The following is a 21,130-nucleotide window of genomic DNA, read 5'->3' as shown; positions in this document are numbered from 1 at the left end:
GTTCCACTCTTAAAGGCAAAGCTTAAGCGTCCCCGAATTTTTGTTTGTCTGTGTAGAAGTGAGCGGGTTCTTTTATTAATGCGAAAGCATTAAATGGCTCACTTTCAAGGTCATATCCGCAAAAAGTGTCCGCAAGAAACAGCACCAGGTGACGTCACGAGCCGGTGAGTCATGCGATGAATATGATGATGTCACATAAATAATGATAATTAATTAATTGAATAACACGAAGGCTAATAGTATAATTAGTGCTGACATCATATGAGTGCGACGCCATACCAGGTCACGTGACAGCGATGTATTGTGCCATCAAACCTAGTCACGTGACGATGCTGTAATATGACATCACACCTACTCACGTGACAACGATGTAATTTCTCTTCATACCAGGCCCCCATCCCACCCCATTTAAAGATCCATATGGATCCCATATTAGTACACATGCGCGCAAGACGCATTACAAAGAGTGCCCACAACCCGGTCCTCATTAATGACACTAGGATTGTCCAGCAGGTAAACGCGCCAGTTCTCATGCATGACATACTGCAAAGATCATGCAACGACACATGCCTTTGAGCCTTTGACGCTCGAGATGATGGCGATGATGATGATGCTAACAGTGCATCCTTATGAGCCCGGGAAAGCCTGATATACCACTACCAAATTAAAAGTTGCCAGAATATTGATTAAATATTGTACATTACCCAGCAACCAAAGACAATTTTGGGCAGGAAAATAGGAATACCTGCAGATAATAAATAGGGATGATGATGTTGATGTTCCTGTCAGGCCAAAACTCTACCCCGTTTCCGCCACTTCCCTCCGTGTGGCGATGGTAATGGTTTCGAAATACTGGGAATTTTTTGATGACTCGGTGATCCCGCGGCATTTTGAAAGAAAGGTCTAGATTACGTCTCAGAACACTGTGAGAACTATTAAAATCACACGGGTCAAAACAACTGGCCTAGAGTGGGCAGCGTGAACCGCTCTCTCTGTCAAGAGCACTATGGCTCTCCGCTCAAATTTCCCCGCAGCGAAATCTCCCCCCCCCCCCCCCCCTGGGAAAAAAAACCGCCTAAATACTAATACGCCTGAACAGAATTCTGAGGCAAGCTGCTTGAAGTCAATCACTTGTTTTCCTTCAAAACTGAAATAATCAATGGTACGCCAGCATCCTCGACGTTTTTTACCCGCGAACAGCGCGTGAGCATTCTGCGAAGTCTTGTAAAGTGAACGATGGGCCTCTGCAAAATAGTTCAAGGAAAGATAACGTGTAGTGCCTGGCCGTCTGCAAGGCAGGCAGCCAACCTAACTGACCCCATACGAGAAAAGAAAGAAAGAGAATGATTAGAAACATACAAACAAATATCGCACACTAAAAACAGAAGAAAACAACAGTGTGCCCCTATAAACGTCATATTAGAAGGTATGCAACAGCGACTCAGCAGCACAGCGCGAGCATGTAAACAGTTCTATTCACACATCTTCATTAAAAAAAAGAAAAGGAATCAGCTACCACATCACCATACAATTATTTAGAGTTCTGGACTTTTTAGCAGCTGTAACACCGCTATGCTGGCGTGTTCGTCTCGTGTTGCGGTGTTTCGGCATAATAAGCGAATTTCCGAGAAGGAACAAGGAACCGGAGACCAAAAGAGAGGTTATTCGGAAGGATAAAAAGTGAAAATATGTTTGCATCGGCATTATGGAACGGGAATATACAGAATTAGTGTGAGATTCGAAAGGGGAAGTCACAGATCAAAAGCTTCGACGGTGTTTACAGGTTTTTCTGGCTTCGTGTTTTTTTAATCAAATCAGCAGATGTCGTCGTTAGGAACAGTATGAATCATATTCTCTCACCTGGGCTGACTACACCAGTTTCTGTTAAGTCAGCTTGTAATAATAATAATAATAATAATAATAATAATAATAATAATAATAATAATAATAATAATAATAATAATAATAATAATAATAATAATAATAATAATAATAATAATAATAATAATAATAATTATTATTATTATTATTATATTATTATTATTATTATTATTATTAATATTATTATTATTATTATTATTATTATTATTATTATTATTATTATTATTATTATTATCCCTCTCCCCTCTGGACAGAATGCAAAAGTTGTTTAATTCTCTTTGTCCTCACCTTGATATATTCGAAAATTCTCTCCCTTCCTTTATATTGAATGTCCGTGACGTTCCACTTTGAGCACTCTTTTTCTCATACATAACTTCCCCTTTCATGCATTTTGTCTTTACTACACTTGTGCGTTTGCACCGGTATTATATTGTTTTTTTCTCTCCTTAATTGTACATCACGTGTACTTGTTTTCATTAATATTATTTCTTTAATACTGTGTACTCACGCCTGATTGTCTGTAACGCGTTCACTAATTACATTTCTTATTGTGTATGATTGTATTTCTAGCTTGTATTTCAGAGATCTCTTATTCGTTCATATTAGTATTGGCTTTATTCTTGTTTGTATTTTGATATATGCTGTACTTGGCTGTTATCGGTCGTTCTTGTGTTCATTCTCTTTGTTTATTGTTTTATTAGTTATTTATATGTCTGTTGCCTGTTCTAGCTGTTTTCATTTACCGCTGTTCTCGCTGTTTCCTTGTTCTCGCTTTTTTGTTTCATGCTTGCTGTCGCGTCTAGTTTATGTGTCTTTTTTTTCTATCGCCTTGACTGCTGCATTACCTCCCCTGAGTGTCTTCCTTTGTAGTGAAACAAATGTACATTTTGTGCGTGTGAATGGTGTACCAGCACCAAGACCTTTGGGTTGTTCCTGGGCACCGAAAAAATAAAGATTGATTGATTGATTGATTGATTGAATATTGTTATTGTTATTGTTATTATTATTATTATTTCCGGGCAATTGTGCATGATAGTAACCAGCCCGCTTAAACGTTGATGCTTGTGAGCGTGACTGGGCAGTACAGCATGACTGCATCAAGACAAAGCCGTGCACAAAAAAACACAATATTGAAAGCACATAAATGTTAAAAAGAAATAAACAAACACATGTATGTCGCAAAGTATCCAGGCTCAAAACAAGGTATTAGTACTGGCATAGTATATGAACAAGATTGTATTTTCCTCAATACACATAAACAAAAACCATACAGGGCATTTTTGCAACTGAATTATCTTTTGAGCACTACATATAAAGAAAGAGCATTCTTCCAAATGAATTGTCTAGTAAGGGCAGCATACGAAAAGCACATGGTGTCATTCATTTGACTGCACAAATGACCGTATAAATGCCTTCATTTTTCGAACAGAGGTGAAGGTGTTGTCGGTTTCGAATTTGTTGAAACATGAAGGTACACAAAATGCGCGGGTTCTCTTTTCATAATTTGTGTACACACATGGAATACTGAATTTCTCTGTGTGTAAAGCAGGATCGCCTTTATTCGACTGCAACGCAAGAGCCATGACGTCCGCGCTGGCAACGAGCATGAACACGAAGCAGTCTTTCTTGGGGCCATCCGCGCTGCGACGAATTTATTTCGTGTTTGTTGGACTGAACTTATTAGTTTGCGTCATCGAACAAAGCTACCGCGGGTCAACGTGAGTTACGTGCTTTGCGCGCTCCCGGGAGTTTGAGCCGACCGGCAGGCAGCAACGGGTGCTACGCCAGCGGGGCAAGGGGGAGGGAGAGTGGCGTGCTGTGACAGCAGCACTCCTTCCATGAAGACCAGAGAGGTGCGTCCTCCTGCCGGCTCGGGCTGAACGGACATTACGGCGCAGCACCGAAAGCTAAGAGCGGACTGCGGCATCCAGTTGTCCAAACAGGGGAAACCGAACACCAAGCGTCATTGCATGAACACTGCGGTGATGCGCTGCAACTCCGCTTCGGAAGCGACACACGTCGGAGTTAGAAGTGACAACTGCGAAAAGTCTCGGCCTCAAAATTTCGACCTCACTGAATGACGACCTCACTCAACCTCAAACTCACGCGTGAGGTTGAGGTCTGATTTGCTGACCTCACAAAATTTCGAGCCGTCGCCGACCTCACCTCAAAGACGTGAGGTTGAGGTGATTTTGAGGTTGAGGTCGACATCATGAGGTCGTAACCTCATGAGGTTGCCCCCCCCCCCCCTCTCTGCATCCGAATGAGTGTAATTGTTGGAAGCCGGCCAGAGGTTCTCACGAGCGTGAGAGGTGTGCACGGGGAGGGCTGAGCACTAATAAAACATTTTTCTTTTTTTAGCCCTATTCGTGACTTGGTGTCAGAATCTGGGCTCCCGTTACAAGAGGCCTAACCGCCTAACCAGACGTGGGCGCAAAGGCGCCAAAAGCACACGGACCGCCGAGTGATTCGACGAAACGACTGTAGCCTGCCCGCAACACGATGGCATGCCTAAGAAGCCCCCACTGCCATTGGACTACGCGAACCCCAGTGACTGGTCGGCCTAGATAGAAGAGTTCGAAGACTTCATCTGCGCTTTGGTGCTCTGGAAAAAAGGCGGACTAAGCCCAACTGAGAACGCTGCTGTATACTATGGTTCGAAAAGGAGGACAAATTGTGCGGTCGCTTAACGCCAAAGGCGAATCGTACGATAACAATGAAGTCGTCAAAGCTAAGCTCCAAGAGCGCTTTGTGCATACTAAAAACGTGGTATACTAAAGTGCTTGGTTTAGTCGACTTAAACATTAAACTGGACAAACGATCGACCCGTTTCCAACTGCGCTGTGCGAACTAACCTGTAAGTGCGACTCCGCCACTTGGTCTACAGACGGATCGTTGTGGGCCTGGTCGACCACTCACTCTCGGAAGCGCTCAAAATAGACTCAAAGCTCACGTCGAAGCAGCAATTCTAAGGGCCAGCACCAGTTAGACAGCCAGAAACCAGTAAAGCGAATAAAAATAAGAAACCGAAGTAACATTTGCGCGTGTTGACGCGGTAAAAGGGAGTAAGCCAAAACGGGATGAAGCAAGCAGAAGTGAACTTGAACATCGAGTCTAAAGGTCGCGTCCAAACGCCGAACGTGCTGCTCCCGCGGCCGTAACGCTCATAAAGAGTCAGAATGCCTAGCGCCAAACGAGAAGTGCTGTTTTTATGCTATGAACAGACACTTCGACGCTAACTGCCTTCGCGAAAAGAGACAGCGAAGATTAACGAGCTGGCAGACTACGAAGCTGGCGGCATTTTAGACACCTTTTAAGAGCGACGAACTAACGAGAACAGCGGATGCTTCTGCGTGGTGAAGCGAGACAAAAAAAAAAGCGCACTTCGTGGGAGATGTGCTCCACGGCTGCTTTCTGGCAACCAAGCTATGCACGAGTGCCCCAATTGCAGTCGTCGGCAGCTCATTTATGGGCTCGCTGCCACATGTAGAAAAGGTACATGACCTGCGAGGACTGAACGAGGTTGCGCTACATACTCTGGGGAGGCTCAAAGCCCAAATCGAAAAGGCAGAAAAGTGCTCTCAAGAGATAGTCTTCCTCGTGGCCAACCTTCGGACTCCTCTGCGAGGATTGGCAGCGGCGCTTGGCGTTGTCCGCTTAATCGACACCGTCGCAGCGGAGGACTGCAGCGTGACACACAAGAAACTCTCCTCCGGTAACGACTCTGTATCAAGTGAGCACGCCATCCGCCTGACTTACGATGCGGGGCCTTACGCTGTCGCGGTTCTCGGAAGGATTTGGACTGCCATGAGGGGTAGGGTAAAGAAAGAGCTCGAAAACATGGAGAATCAAGACATGATTCGCAAGGTAGAAAAACCAACCTTCTGGTGCGCTCCCACAGTACCGAAGCAAAAGACATCCGGTGATGTGCGCATCTTTGTCGACTTAACATTTAACACCCATGAGCAACTTTGACAAACGAGAACGGCATGGTTTGGGCAACCGGGGGTGGGTGGCCAATCCTGCTCCGCTTTCTCGCTGGCACTCAGGATCTTTTCTTGCTCTTGATGCAACCTTCACAACATACCTCAGAAGCCTCGATGATGTAACAGGGTTGCCAAAACTAGAGCCGAACTTGGGTTTCCACCAGATCCAACTTGCACCAGAAAGTCAGGAGCTTGGCAGTTCTATCGCTACCATCAAAAAGCAGATCACGTGATGTCCCGCCCTCGCGCTTAACGCAGCGTGACAACCGGACAACCCAACCACGGCGTTTCCATGTTAACCTAGTTCTTCAAAGTAAACTTCCACTTCTGTTTTTGTCTGGCGGCTATCTCATTTAACTTGAGTTACTCTTTTAATGAGGGTAGCATTTATTTTACAAGTAAAGATTCAAGTATTACCATTTGACCGTAGATTACAGGCGAATAAAGTGTTCTGAATGACAAAAGTACCGAGATAGACTTTAAACGGCTTCTGACCACCCATAATTGCTACAATAAGTCGCCGAAAAAAGTCAGTATTTCTCTCGTCGAAAACAACCGAATGTAGCGTCCTGAAATAAAAACCGAAAAATGTCCGCCTAATTAAAAAAAAATAAAAACGGAAAAGTCCAACCCCTAGTTGCATGTGTCTGAAATTAGCAGCTGTATAAGCTTCATCATTGTTTCAGAGTGCCGAGTATGTAATCTGGCCTTTGCCTGACGCATTGCGACGCTTAGAAAGCTTTTGATGTGAATAACGCGCTACACACTAACAAAAACGGCAACTGGAACGGCGGACACAGGACAGACGCGCTTGTCCTGTGTCCGCCATGCCAGTTGTCGTTTTTGTCAGTGTTTAGCACGTTATTCACATCAAATGTACAACCAACAAGCCCACATTGCTGCCTTGCTTAGTAAGCTTGTTTCAGAACAACAGAATGTGCGCACAGACCGGATGAAAGTTAAAGACCAGGAGAACACCGAACTAACTGTCAATTTTATTGAAATATGGAAGCTTAGCCGTAGCCGCATGCATCACCGCGTCGGCAATAAGTCTTACTAAAAAAGAACTTCTTCGCCTAATTGAAAGATTTAGTAATATTTTTCCTTGTTCTTGCATATGCATACTTTTCACGCCTTTTAAGTAAAAGTGGTTGTAAGTTTTTTGCCTTGTTTATCTGCAGCCCTCGTCCGGTGGCCATTTTTTTGAGCTGGCGCAGAAAATCAACAAACCTGCCCAAGTGACCGTCTTGACGCATTGTTCAGAATGCTGTAGCGCTTATGCAACTGTTTGGAACAAAAAAAAAACTTCATCTACCAGGCAGGCGTCCCTGAAGTAACAACGAAGCGACGCGGTTGCATCACCATATCGTTCACGCCACGCTGACATACATGGAGGCCACAACAACCACGGCGAAAAAAAAAGAGTTGCAGCAAACCCCATGCCAGCATCCGTCGGGGCTGGCCTGTTGTGATGCACGAAGCAGTGATTGTACTTCGGCACACTTGAGGTGAGCGCAGCGCCTCTAGCGCCCGTCAACCGCTTCCCAAACAATTGTGACGTGCAATGTACAGCACAGGGATGTCCAGCTTTTGCGTCATAACTGTCTCGACTTCTGCCGGATAGCAACCGGCAGCCGTGATTTCGGAAAGCCCGATGATGTGGCAGTCTGAGATCACGACCATGCACGGACACGAAATCAAGCACCTGCGTAGGTCCACAGAGGAAACTGGTTTCCTTCGGTCTTATAAAAAAATAATATTTTGAATGAACTTTCCTGCAGTGCTTTCAATAATAGATGCTGCACAAAGAACCACACATAATTTCTTCGTGATCTCTCTTGACTATGGCATGATAAGGATATATACTTTCACGATATTTACTGCGATAACTCAAAGTTTAGGTATCGCTCTCAGCATGAGAGGACAAACAGGCGCGATTTTCTGGAATCTCTCTCAAGCGTTTGATGTCACTTCTCGTCAAGGTTGAGCAACTAAACTCAGCGCAATTGGAATTGAAAGAAACAATATTTCAGAAATGTTCTCGTACTTCAAAATCTGAGGTAGTGTTCCCCCATAGACGGGTGCATTTCAGATGACCTGGATCTCTTGTCTGCAGTACCACAGGGGTCAGTCCACGCTTGTGTTTCTGTTGTTTATTTATATTAATGATTTATTTTTATGCGTTTACCGAATCTTTAGCATTAGACTTTTGGCAGACGACTGCATGGTGTATCCATTGGTAAACTCAGTGAAGGACTAAATCTAGCTTAATTAATTACTGAGGTCTGCTCAGTCAGGGTATTAAAAGGGGGATGAAACATAATGCAGTTAAAACCCCAAACATCATATTTCAATATAATGATAAAAATTCCGCAAACTTTTTATTCTCGTCAGACGGGACAGAAGTAATGAAATGCGATAAAACTGTGCATTTGGGCGCTATCGCTACTAAAAAACTCAGCTCCGATCCTCGCATGGAAGCCATCTAACGTACGGCTACGTAAACCTGCACCAAATGTTGCGTAAACGTAGATTACTTAAAGCTACACCAAAAGTTAAGCTATACATGTGCACGCAACACTTGTGTGGTCATTGTTATAATATGCTGATTTCGTCTGAGGTCTCTGTCAGAAATATCTGTGTCATCAGATTGAGCATACTCAGAGTTTTGGCACTACAGAACGTATTATCAACAATTCACGTCAGTTGATGATGACGATGGATTTTTATGCCACAAGGGCATCTGAGGCCAAAGAGCGCCATGACACAAGATTTTTCGACTACTCGAGGTGGGGTCAAAGACCCTCAAATCAGTTGAGCATTGATAGCTTACGAAATAAGGCCAAGCTTCAAATTTCGGGGCGCAGAGCGCTTTCCGGACTAAAATTCTTGTAACAGCTTTAAAATGGGCATTTCCAAATATGCCGCTGACTTCATCTTCAGCATTCGTTTACACATTCTTTATGCACTAACTAGATTAAAACAACACGCCAACCGGTGAGTCACTATAATTTAAATACGTATTGTCTGCTCCCAAGCGCAATAGTAGTTTGGAATGGATTGTTTCCTGGGGCAGTCAATTGTTTTTCGGTTCATGCTTCTGTGAACTCTGTAGAGAAATTGCGGTTTAGGACCGATTTGTGGAGTTTACTGCTAGCCTAAACCACTCCTGCATGGGACCAATGAAGAGCCTTCAGAATTCGTAAATAAACAAATAAATACAAAAATACTGGAGAAGTTCATGATAATGTCGGAACGCGCTATCAGCTGGCTGATAGGGCCAAGATTTGCGGCCCTTCCCCACCTTTGCTCCTTCTGCGCCATTCATCCCTTTCCAGGTTGGCAGAAAGGAAACTGACACTTTATACGTACCACGCCTCCAGGAGTATTTTCTCATTTTACGGGCAAAGCTCAAATTCTCCAGAGAAATAGCGCGAAGGCCACAGAAACGGAAGACGGACTGCGATTATATTACCTCTCTCCCCTATCCTCTCTTCCTGTCCCCTTACCTCTTTCATTTCATATCTTCATTCTGCCTGCTATCCTTTATTTCCGCTGCCCCAGCTCAGGTGCCCTAGTACTGATGGCAGATGTCGGGGCTAACAAAAATCTTTTCCTTCCTTTTTATTATTATTTTAATAAAACCACTTACTACTACTACTAATACTGCCATTATGGATTTATTGCAATACATGGCGCACGACAGCCGTAACATGGGCGCAGTCATTTTAACTGGCTTGACTGCCTCGCTGCCACTGGTATGAGTGGCACAGACAAGGCTTACAGCGGTACTACTTATAACACGTACGCGCCGTATGACCACTCATTTCCGTTCGAAATCTGGCGGAGTTGGATTCCCAAGCCACCCAAACGTCCCAAGCCGCACCATCTGTTCTCTCTTTCGCAATTTGTTGGCATTGATATGGAATCTGCAGTAACAGTACGAGTCCTTGCTCGCATGCAAGAACAATTAGCGACTAGTTCGCGACCGTCATTTTGGCAGTCGTTAAAATCCTGCGCGCAACACAGATGTCTCGGCCGATCACGCGCATTGCTGACGTGCGAACAGCCCTGCGAATTCTGCCGCTGACGCTCTGGTGCCAGATGTGTCTTTAACTTCATTATCACATACAAAGACACGCACACGCATGTCTTTTAGCGCTGTTGTCCTCCTCACCCGTGAATTTTTAGCGCACTTGAAATCACCGTCCTTTATTTTGTTTTCTCAGGCTTCTCACAACGTTATCTGAAATACCGCTTCCTTGGCACAATTATTCCACACAATTTTAAGCAAGATACAAAGCCTGATATATCGGTCTTGGATGAAGCCTGCGCAATTTGCGAAGCATGATTAAGCACGTCCCATGACAGCAAGCGCCTCTCAGGCATCGCAGCTTGAAACTGCCCTGCCTCTTCGGTGAACTGATTTGCTTCAACTCCACTTTTCTGTGCATACGAGGAGAAGCCATAGTTGGGCACATCACAGCACCCCGGAATTCTTAGGGTCACACTTGGTGTGAGGCATTAGGCATTTTCTCTATCTGCTTTGAGCTCGAGAGTTTACTCGGCCATCTACAACGGTGCTTCACGAGACAGTGTCTGGGAACACAGACTCTGGCAGACGCGGCCACATCTCTGGGTGCTTTTCTGTGCCAAAGGCCGCCAGTCACAACCATCTGACAGAGTCCCTCCACACATTGAGCTGCAGCGGACGCCCGATTCCCCGAACTCTGTTTTCTTTCCATTGTGTTTATCCGCCTATTTCCTCCGAACAACGCTTCAAAACTTTCTGCTTATTCCCTTAGCGCGACAGCGGCAGTAGCGACCCTCGAGCTGCATCACTTTTCTTTGCACTACTCTCCAGCAGCCATTCCTTGGCTCCTCCTGTGCCTCACTATCACTAAACAAAATGCATTAAAAAGAAGCAAAAAGCAGCGTCGAACGCAAAAATAATTTCTTATTCTTAGAACGTCACGATTGCAGCTTATGGTACTTTTTATGCAAAACAATAACAATTATACTTTCATGGCCAGGTACGGCTATTACTTAGAAGCGTGCGAGAGGCCATATTCGAGTTCGATGAACGGGGAGCTTGACATATAGGCAGGCGCATTTAAACGAACTATATATCCACAATCCGTATTTGCTGCTCTCTCCTATATTGCTACCCTCGCCGCTCCAGCCTTGCGCTGGGTCCTCGAGAGCGTGACAGCGCTGTGTAGCTCGCGTGAGGACTAGGTGATAAATTATCCCAGGCGAAAGCACCAGGTGTGGCATGTTTGCAGCCTGTCATTTTGGACGCGCCTGGCACGCTCACTTGTCTGCTCTACTGAGACGTGGCCTTTTGGGCAGGTATTTTGCGCCCGGAGGGCGTTGTAAATAAAATACGCTGGAAGCCTGTCTTCGCATATATATATATATATATATATATATATATATATATATATATATATATATATATATATATGTTCGGCGCTCTCGTTTCTAAAGTAAATCGCATTGCTACCACTTACTACTGGCTCCCAGGTGTTCGTACGTTCACCCTCTCTCTGCGCACGATTTTTTTTATGCCGCTACAGGAAACACAGTGCACTCAACTCAGGAAAAAGCGAAAAAGGGAAGACCTTAGCAGGCCTGTGGGGAATGACGAAAGGGCGACTGACCTGTGGGGGGGGGGGGGGGGTTGGGTGAGCGAAACCTAAGACGTATCGGTGAAGAAGGCGCCTGGTTTAAAGATTCGAATTCTCGAAAGGATGTGATTAACATTCTCGTCAGTTCTGTGGACGAATACTTTTCACGGCGAAGCACAGATCTAAGCGAAACGAATATTTTTTCGGAAAATTGCTTCTACTTGTCTCTTGACTTTCCGTAATAACGACGGGCTGTAGCAGGAAGTCTGTGTTCTCTTCATGCCTAAATAACCATGCACGAGTTGTTTCGTTTGAATTACGTTCTTTCAAACCATTCCTCTCTACTAAAGCTGCCTCTCGCAACATAGAGGCACCACAGTACGACACGCGCAAAAGTAAACAGTTCGCACCTTTAACCAGAGAAAAATTTGTACGAGAGCAGCCAGGCTGATATTTGAAGGCCGGGGGCCAAATTCATTAATATGTTGGCGCATCTCCGCGCTCTAGGCTAGTTCGCAGTCTGCTCAACCTCTAAGGGTCTGACACCTGATGCTCAGAAAGCGGCTCCAAACCCTAACTCGCCAACATTCACTCCTGAAGGCATTGCCAGTGTCACCTATTAACTGTTATTACAGCGTGGTTTAACGCTCCCCCCCCCCCCCTCCGCCATCGAAGCGACAAGTTGGCACCACACGCGCGGAGGACGGCTGTTCAGCTGAAAAGGAAGTTTGCCAGTAACAGTTCTAACACGCAATTCAAGACGAAAAAAAATCTGCAAATATATTTTAGCAGTCTGTCCCAACGCTGTTCATGCTGTTTTCTCCAATATAACAGTGTAGCGAAAAGCGACAGGAAAGCTCCTTCTCACGCGTCCTCTTCGCATATGCAGGGTGTTCTATATTAGGCGACACCATCTGACCGTCATCGATGGCGTGAAAAACATCTGCCAGCAACCGGCAGGTGCCCTCACTAGGGCGCTGCACCGGGTATTTGTGATGTGCGGCACTTGTTGTGGACGTGCCCAGCGACGGCTCCTATAAAGCGGCTCCTCAGGGAGCTGGGCCTGCGGTGGAACCGCGACCGCGAAACTGGTCTTCACTCCTTCCTTTAACTTTCGATCCAACATTCCTTCTTCCTTTCTCAACTTATGCGTTACGGCACAATTCTCGAATAAAAAAAAAATAGGCGCCCAGAATTAAAAAAAAAACAAGGTATTAGCTGTAGACGAAAGCATGTTCGCGCGTAGGTGATATTGCAAAAATGGTTTTCATGTACTGCCTACCGTTTGTTTGAAAAAAAAAATCCTGACAATTCCATTTTGCACAGCCTTAACATCAACAATAAGGCTATGTACTTCCCGAAGACAATAAAAGACTTGCGACGCTTTCTTTTTGAAATTCTCTACAATTCAGGCAGAGTTGCTTACATAGTAAGACGAATTTTTGGCAAGTTGTTTTGCTTTCTCAGGCATAACGCAGCGTAATGCAAAATTTCATGAAGGAAGGCACATACCACAAGGACGGACGCTCCACGACAAGTCATTTCAAAAGGCAGATCAAGTAAATATGCTATATGTGCTATTCTTTCCAAATGAATAAGTACATACTTTAACCGTCTGTCTTCATCCAAGATATAGTTGCCCTGAAGCACCGCACACTGAAGAAAACACGACCGAAGCAATAGGATTGATGTTTACTTCAAGGTGTAGATTATCTTTTGAGATCGATTGTGTCTTCGTTTAGCGCGCTTCGATCGGCTGATTTCATTTTTACATTGAGAATCGCGAACTTTTTATTTCAAGTCCAGCAACGCTGGCCTGCCCTCATTTATAAATTGTTTACTAAGTTCCGACTAAATCGCTAAGCTGCCTTGCTGCCATGCCGTGACATCAGTCAGAGAAGGCAATCAGTTCTCAAAGACAAAAACCGTTACTGCCGTTGACATTGCGAGGCCGGTCTTAACTTCAATTTTTATTCCAAATGTGCAAATTAAGATTTTTTAATACGAAAAGTCTCCTTTGGAAAAAAAAAAGACAAGGAGTCTGCAGCACGTGCATCCAGCCTTGTGAGTTCTTGTGTCACGCAGCAGGACATTTTCCGAGCTCAGCAAAAAGCAGAAAAGACAAGAAACATTCTCATAGTTCGGTTTCATCTGCTTCTACCTTGTACTAAGTCTCAGTTCTCACTCCTGATGTGCAAAAAAAAAGTCATTTGTCTTCTCCATCGCTTAAAATTTATGAACGTTTCTGTAGTTCGTCAATTGTTTTAATGAGACGCTCGTTCAAATAATTCTACTCACCTTACCCTTCACCGATGGTATCGGCTTTGGGGGGCAGTGTGCCCGAGGTGCTCCACCAGAGTGCACTCGGCAGCTCCTAACTGCTTGCGCTGCCTTTTCTTAGCAATACCACTCGTGAAACATTCATTCATGAGTAAAGTGGTATGCTCCTCAACATGCTCAACGCTTCTAAAAGTTCGAGTAATGGATAAGGTAATGGCTTCATATTGTTACGGTGTGGGATGCCACGGGGTGGCCACGGGCCCGCCCAGAGAAATATAGCAGCAGCACGGAGGAGAGCCGGCGAAGCACGACCGGCGGCGGCCAAGCTTTCTCGTTCTATCTCCCTCGTGCTAGAGCCGCGCGCTCGCCGCTCGCCGCTCGCGCTCGCTCTCCGCCTCTTCTTTTATTCCCGTATCACCTTTCCACCGGGGGGGGGGGGGGGGGGGGGGCGGAGAAGTCAGGCCGTGCTTTGATGCAGGGTTTCCTGGGGCGATGCAATGTGGGCTCGCAGATAGGAAACGGTCACACTCTTCGTTGAATTCGAAGTGTGTGAGCTGGGCGAAGGTGTCTGCAGTCGCCGAAGAAGGTTCCACACCGGTTAGGCTAACTTCAGGCAGTTTTATGCATATTGAGCGGCGATCCGTTTATGGGACTGCATTGCGTGGGGAAGGCATGGAGCCAGCAGGCGACGACGGCACTAATGAGGACCCGGTAGCTAAGTCGGAGTCACCGCAGGCGCCGTAGACATATCGCTTCATGTTTGAAACATGCTCTGGGAAAATGTGGTGCACACCGCATGGTCGATGCTCTGGCAGGTCTTCGAGGCGGTATGTCACGGGGCCGAGTCGGGCAACGACACGGTAAGGGCCGCGGTATCGGGGCAAGAGCTTTGCGGCACGGCCAGTCGCACGGATGGTGCGGCGAACGAGGACCAAGTCACCGGGCCGGAAGGGGGGATGTGGTGGTGCTGCCGCGTTGGCCGCTTGCACACGCGCGTGAGCCGTGAGGAGGTTGCGCTGGGCGTCGAGGCGGGCGGAATGAAGTCGTTGAGCAGATTCAGTTGGTGACGCAGTAGGATGGGGAAGGCCCAACTGCGCGTCGAGAAGGATGGAGGGCGTTCTGCCATAGACGACTGAGAACGGCGTCACATGCGTTGTTTCTTGCGCTGCAGTGTTGACTGCAAAAGCTGCAGCAGAAACAAAACGATCCCAGTTTGTGTGGGACGGAGCGACGTAGGATGCGAGTATATCCGTGAGGGTACGGTTAACACGCTCCACGAGGCCATTGCACGGCGGATGATTGACGGATGTAGTGGAATGCGCAATGCCGAAGGAGCGGAGGGCTCGCTCGAATTCATGGGACATAAAGCAGCTCTTACGGTCCGTGATGAGGCGCCGGGGAACACCGTGCCGAAGAACGAGATGCTGTTCCACAAACGCGACGGCATGAGCGGACGACGTGTCTGGAACGGGCAGTGCTTCGACCCACTTGGAGAAGTAGTCGATCGCAACCAGAACATACCGGTTGCCGGCACGCGTCTTCGGAAACGGGCCCAAATGATCCAGTCCAACCAGCTCGAAAGGGGAACTTGGTGGCGAAAAAGCCTGCGGGGGTGGCTTGGTTACACCTGTGGACGGTTTTCTGTACTGGCGGGCGGTTTTCTGTACTGTAATTGCTGCTATATTTCTCTGGGCGGGCCCGTGGCTACCCCGTGGCATCCCACACCGTAACATTTTGGTGGCAGCGGTGGGATCTTGCGTTTGTGCAGTCCTCAGGTCCATCAAAGCCGTCACGGAACAAGGGTGGCGAGAAAGGAAATCGGCATCTTGATGGGCAGAGCCGCGCCGATGCACTATTGTGAAATTGTACTCCTGAAGTTGCAGGGACCAGCGTGCAATCTTGGCATTCAAATGTTTGGCGGACTGCAGCCAAGTGAGAGCGCTATTGTCCGTGACTATGGTGAAGTGACGGCCGTACAGGTAGGGACGGAACTTCTCGACGGCCCAGACAACGGCGAGGCACTCGAGTTCTGAAGAGTGGCGGCGGCGCTCAACGTCGGAAAGCTGGCGGCTGGCATAAGCTAGGACTTTGTGGTCACCAGACTCGTCTTCTTGCAGGAGGACAGCGCCGAGCCCATCTTGGCTGGCATCCGTGTGGAGGACGATTGGGGCCGATTCGTCGTAATGGGCCAATGTAGGAGGCTCGAGGAGGGCGTGCTTGACGTCAAGAAACGCGAGCTGTTGGGCCTGCGTCCAACTCCACGGTGCATTCTTCTTCAGCACGGCGGTCAATGGAGCGCTGCGCTTGGCAAAGTCCGGAATGAAACGACGGAAATACGAAGCAAATCCAAGGAAACTTTTGAGCTCCTTGGCGGTGGTGGGAGCTTCGTAAGCTGTAAGCGCTTTTAGCTTTTCAGGGTCGGGACGGATGCCATGCCGGCTCACAACGTGACCCAAGTACGTCACCTCCGCGAAACCGAAGAAACATTTTTTTGGTTTTAAGCGAAGCCCAGCAGAGGTAAGGGCTTCGAGGACGAGTTTGAGGCGTCTCTGGTGTTCTTCAAATGTAGCCGCGTAGACAATTACGTCATCCAGGTAGACCAACGCCATAGTCCACTTCAAATGGCCTAAGACTCTGTCCATAAGACGCTGGAAGGTGGCTGGAGCGTTCGAGAGACCGAAGGGCATACGGTTGAACTGGTAAAGGCCGTCGGGAGTCACGAAAGCCGTCTTTTCCGCATCATCGGGGTGAACAGGCACCTGCCAGTAGCCCGAGAGCAGATCTAGCGTGGAAAAATAACGGGCACCCTTCAGGCGGTCAAGCGCATCGTCGAGGCGAGGCAGCGGGTACACGTCGCAATTAGTAATAGCATTTAGCTTCCGATAGTCAACGCAGAAGCGGAGTGTTCCATCCTTCTTGCGCACAAGGACGACAGGGGAGGACCAAGGGCTACAAGAAGGGGCAATGATTCCCTGGTCAAGCATGTCGCACACGTGCTGCTGGATGACTCTCCGTTCGGCTGGCGCTACACGGCGAGGTTGGTGATGAACGGGCCCGCGGTTTTCGGTGTTGATCCGGTGTTGAGCCCAGGAAGTGCACCCGAGTTCACCGGCGCTGAGAGCAAGGCAACTGCGATGCTCGAGCAGCAAGGTCTTCAGAGAGGCGAGCTCCGCGCAGGTCAGGCTGGGTCCAAAGTTAATTCTTCCCATGATAGGATCGCCGGCGCTGGAGGGTGGCGAGGCGGGGCTTCAGGTTGCAGAGACGCCACTGGTGACCCGGGGTCCAAAACTGAGGCTGTACCCAATTGCGTGCCGGGAGTCAGCGCGAGAGGTACGCTGCTGATGTTGAGTATAAATACGTGGGCCTCTCCTTTGAGCACAGGCAGAAGGCTTCGAGGGGAGGTCATCTGACGGGCTGGAGCTGAACACCGGATGGGTTCGAACAGCACGTCTGCTGTGACCGGACTGTCAAGCTTGGCATACACCCACGTTGCCGCACCCGGTGGCAGGGTCACGGCGGACGCCACAGTCACGGTAGTGACGTCGAACGGCTTGACTCGACACGGCCACTTCGTCGCGAGGTCACGCAGAGATGCTGAGGCACGCTTGGTCGCCGACACCAGGGACTGCCACAGGGCGACACCGAGGCTGGAAACCCGGCTAAGCCAGCCCGGCCCACAGAGAGTTCAGCTCGCCCGTGGTTTGGTTCTAGTAAAATTAAGGACGACTCCGGCTTGCTGGCACCACCCGCACCCGAGGACCACTGGCCAAATAGGGCTGTCTGCGACAACAAACTCGGTGGAGATGGTATTTCCGAGTGCTGTCAGGTTGACGACGACACGTCCGACTTGCTCCACAGGGGTGCCGTTAAAAGCTAAGAGCCGGGTTTTGGCGGCTGGCAGAAGCAGGTGGGGCGCGTTAGCAACAAACGATTTGTGCAGTACATTGACAGCCGCTCCAGTGTCAACCAAGGCCTTTACGTGCCGGTCAAGCAGGGCGACGTCGACGAGCACGTAAGGAGCATCAGTGGTAATCGGAGCCGACGAAAAAGGGGACGCGGAGAACGAAGGAGTGTGGGGACGCTCCCACATTCGCCGGAACGGTGCCCCCGGAGTTCCGCAAAATCGTTTCCCGACGTTGCAGGGCCGGCACAGTCCCTCGCGTAGTGTCCCCGCAGGCCGCAGCGGAAGCAGGTCATGCGGACGTCGTTACGCAGGCGTCGGATAGAGGCCGCAGTTGGGGCTGCGGACCGAGGAGCCTGCACGCGGACGCTGCGCTCGGCAGACGGTGGCGACCCCCGCGTGGCCAGCAAAGTCAATTCCGCCTCGATGGCGAGCGCAATGGCGGCGCGGACGGAATCAGGACGGCCAGAGCGGACCAAGCGCTGCACCTCGGGGAGTCGGATGGCGTCGACAAACGCCTCGGTGCCGACCAGGGCCACGGCGTTCTGAGGCGCTCCCGGCAGCGACTGCAGAGCCAGGCGCTCAATGGCGGCGGCGAGGTCCTGGTACGTCTCCCCAGGCTCTTGACGGCGGGCTCGCAGGCGGTGGTACTGCACACGGGGTTGACCTGAGGCACCATAGTGGTCGGCGAGGAGGCCCGCCAGAACAGTGTAAGAGCCCAGCTGGTCGGGCGGCACGTTCTGCAGCAGCTCGGTGGCGCGGCCCCTCAGTTTTGCAACGAGCATCCATGCCTTCATTTGCTCGTCCCAGCCTCTCGCCGCCGCAATACCGTCCAGCTGGATGCGGTAAGCATCCCACGAGATGGTGCCGTCCAATGTGGGCAATTCCACAACGTCCAACGAACACTGCGGCGAGGACGCACCCGCGCCGAGCACGCCATTGGCGGCCACGACCGCAGGCCCAGCGACGGCACAGCCGTAAACAGCGGCGGCGGGGACGCCCAAAGGCACCTGACCTGTGCTCGGCTCGGCTGGCACCAGGCGACGGAGTTCGCGCCGGAGAGCTTCCATCTCCCCAGCCTGGGCAGTCAGACGGGCCTCCCATGCGTCCATCCGTTGGGTGACTGTATCCAGGAGGCGCTCAACACCGGCGTCCGGCTGCTGCGAAGAGCCGAGCCCCTCCGAGCGCCTAGGTCTAGCGGCGCCGGCCGCCGCGTCGTCGGCGCTATCGGCTGGTGGTGGACTCCTGTCGTCTGGCACGTCGGGTGCTTGATTCCGGGAGCGGGTGAGCGGCATTATCCCACCGCTGCCACCAAAATGTTACGGTGTGGGATGCCACGGGGTGGCCACGGGCCCGCCCAGAGAAATATAGCAGCAGTACGGAGGAGAGCCGGCGAAGCACGACCGGCGGCGGCCAAGCTTTCTCGTTCTATCTCCCTCGTGCTAGAGCCGCGCGCTCGCCGCTCGCGCTCGCTCTCCGCCTCTTCTTTTATTCCCGTATCAATATTTGGCTCATTCCTTAGGTCACTTGACCTTCTATTCCAAGGTTTTTGTTTAATTTATATCAAAGAGCAATGTTACTGCTGTTCCCTGAAATCGCTGAGAATAAAAATTGGAGGGGACACTCAAGCTCCTCCTTGAGGGTATGACGTTGTAGCGTAATGGGTTAATTCCCATATATGCAGAAGGTCATTCTCTACTTTACATTCATAGATCCCTGAGAGTCCTCGTACCGCCGAAACGCGCGGGACCCAAGACATCGTTCTCGAGAAACCCGATGTCACGAACGCCAGCCTAGCTTCCGCGCCGAACCAACGGCCAGCAAGCCGGAAGCTTCGTGGTGAACGCGCCTTGGATGTGCGCTGCGTTGTTCGCCGCTCACCGTGTGATTCCTGCGTGCCCGCACGGCCCCACTGCGCCCGAACGAGACGAGTGGGAGGCGCTGCCGTCGCGCCCTATCTGTTGAGGCAGTAGCGTAGATTGCGAGGAGGAGGAGGGAGCGGTTTTAGTGGGCGCCGCCTGATGGCGCTACGTGCGCGCCAAGCGAAGAGGAAAAGTAGCGAAAACGTACTTTGCTACTCGCTTAACTGCGCCTTCGGTAATATTCATGCTCATAATTACTAATATACACCTCCGTACATGTCTCTAAAGCGCCCTTCTAAGACAACACCGTATTCACTAGACGCGCCTTTGTTCATTCCAAACCATCGAGCTGGCGTTGCGGAGTGGTTAGCGTGCTCGTCTCGCTCCCCGGAGGCTCTGGTTCTATTCCTCAACTCGACGAATTTCTTACTCGGTTTTATTTATTAATGCTTCGGGGATTTTTCGCTCATGGCCAACGCCGCTGACGCCGAAGACGACGCCGGCTTTTCTGTGACACGGGGTCCTTAACGCTATCGCGTTAATAACATAAACTTACTTTGCACTGATACCAGCCCTTTCCTTTATAGTGATGTTTCAGCAGGCATGGTTTGATGCGATTATTACATATCTTGGGTAGTCCTTACTTATAAAATATACATTTTAGAGGCCTTACGTAATTTCTCCCCCTTCTCCTGTCTTGGGTGTCATAGTTGCTAACATTAATGATCACGGAGCATCCGCCTTGTTCGCGGAAGATGCAGGGCTCGATTCCCAGCGCTGTTTGATACCCGCCAGTTTTCCACTGTGTACAAGCTTTCCCCTAGCATGATGCATGGTTTCTCCGCGCTGAAATGTTTGACAAATTGCCTATTCGGCCCCACCTTGTTCAAACCAATAGGCCGTTAGCATGGCGCTCTTTGGATGAGCGGCCCCTGCGCCGTTAAAATAAACTCAGTTCATCATCATCCGCCGCGAATTAGTCCAAGAAGGATCAACACTCGGAACAGCACCTTCTGCTACGTTGCGTGAGTGGTTCGCAGGCATTTTCAAAAGTTTTTTTTTGTCAGAGTCTTCTAGTACAAATGTATTTTAATTGCTGTTGCATACATTTTTTCACGCTGACGAGATACAAAAGTCGCTAAGCGTCACTACATAGGTTTTCTGCGGTGAGCTCTACAGATAAAGCATGGGAACAGGGGATGTCTTCACGCTGTACGGTGGAAAGCTTGAAGCATCAAGCCCGCTCAGTTATTATAAGGCACCCAGCCTATATTTCAGAAATCTGCCTAGCCTGGCAATGCATGTGTAAATACGCTTCGCTATTTGTTACGAAGCGCTGCTGAGCTGACATAACTAACGAGCTCATTTGAAGTGCGAAGAGCTTCATGCATGACTGTCTCTTTAGATGCCGGGCTTATTACGACTTACGTGTGTAATGATATGATGCTTTGTTACCCGCGGAAAATAAGTACAGGGTGATATAATGTTTCATTCCAATTCCCGAAACTCATCGCTGTAGCTTGAATCACTCAGCCAGACGGGCTGATGGCAAGAATATATTAAAATCAGCAGAAAAGGGTCGCATCTTAT

Source organism: Amblyomma americanum, chromosome 1 (assembly GCF_052857255.1).
Source record: "Amblyomma americanum isolate KBUSLIRL-KWMA chromosome 1, ASM5285725v1, whole genome shotgun sequence".
Classification (NCBI taxonomy): Eukaryota; Metazoa; Arthropoda; class Arachnida; order Ixodida; family Ixodidae; genus Amblyomma; species Amblyomma americanum.
This window is presented reverse-complemented; position numbering follows the sequence as displayed.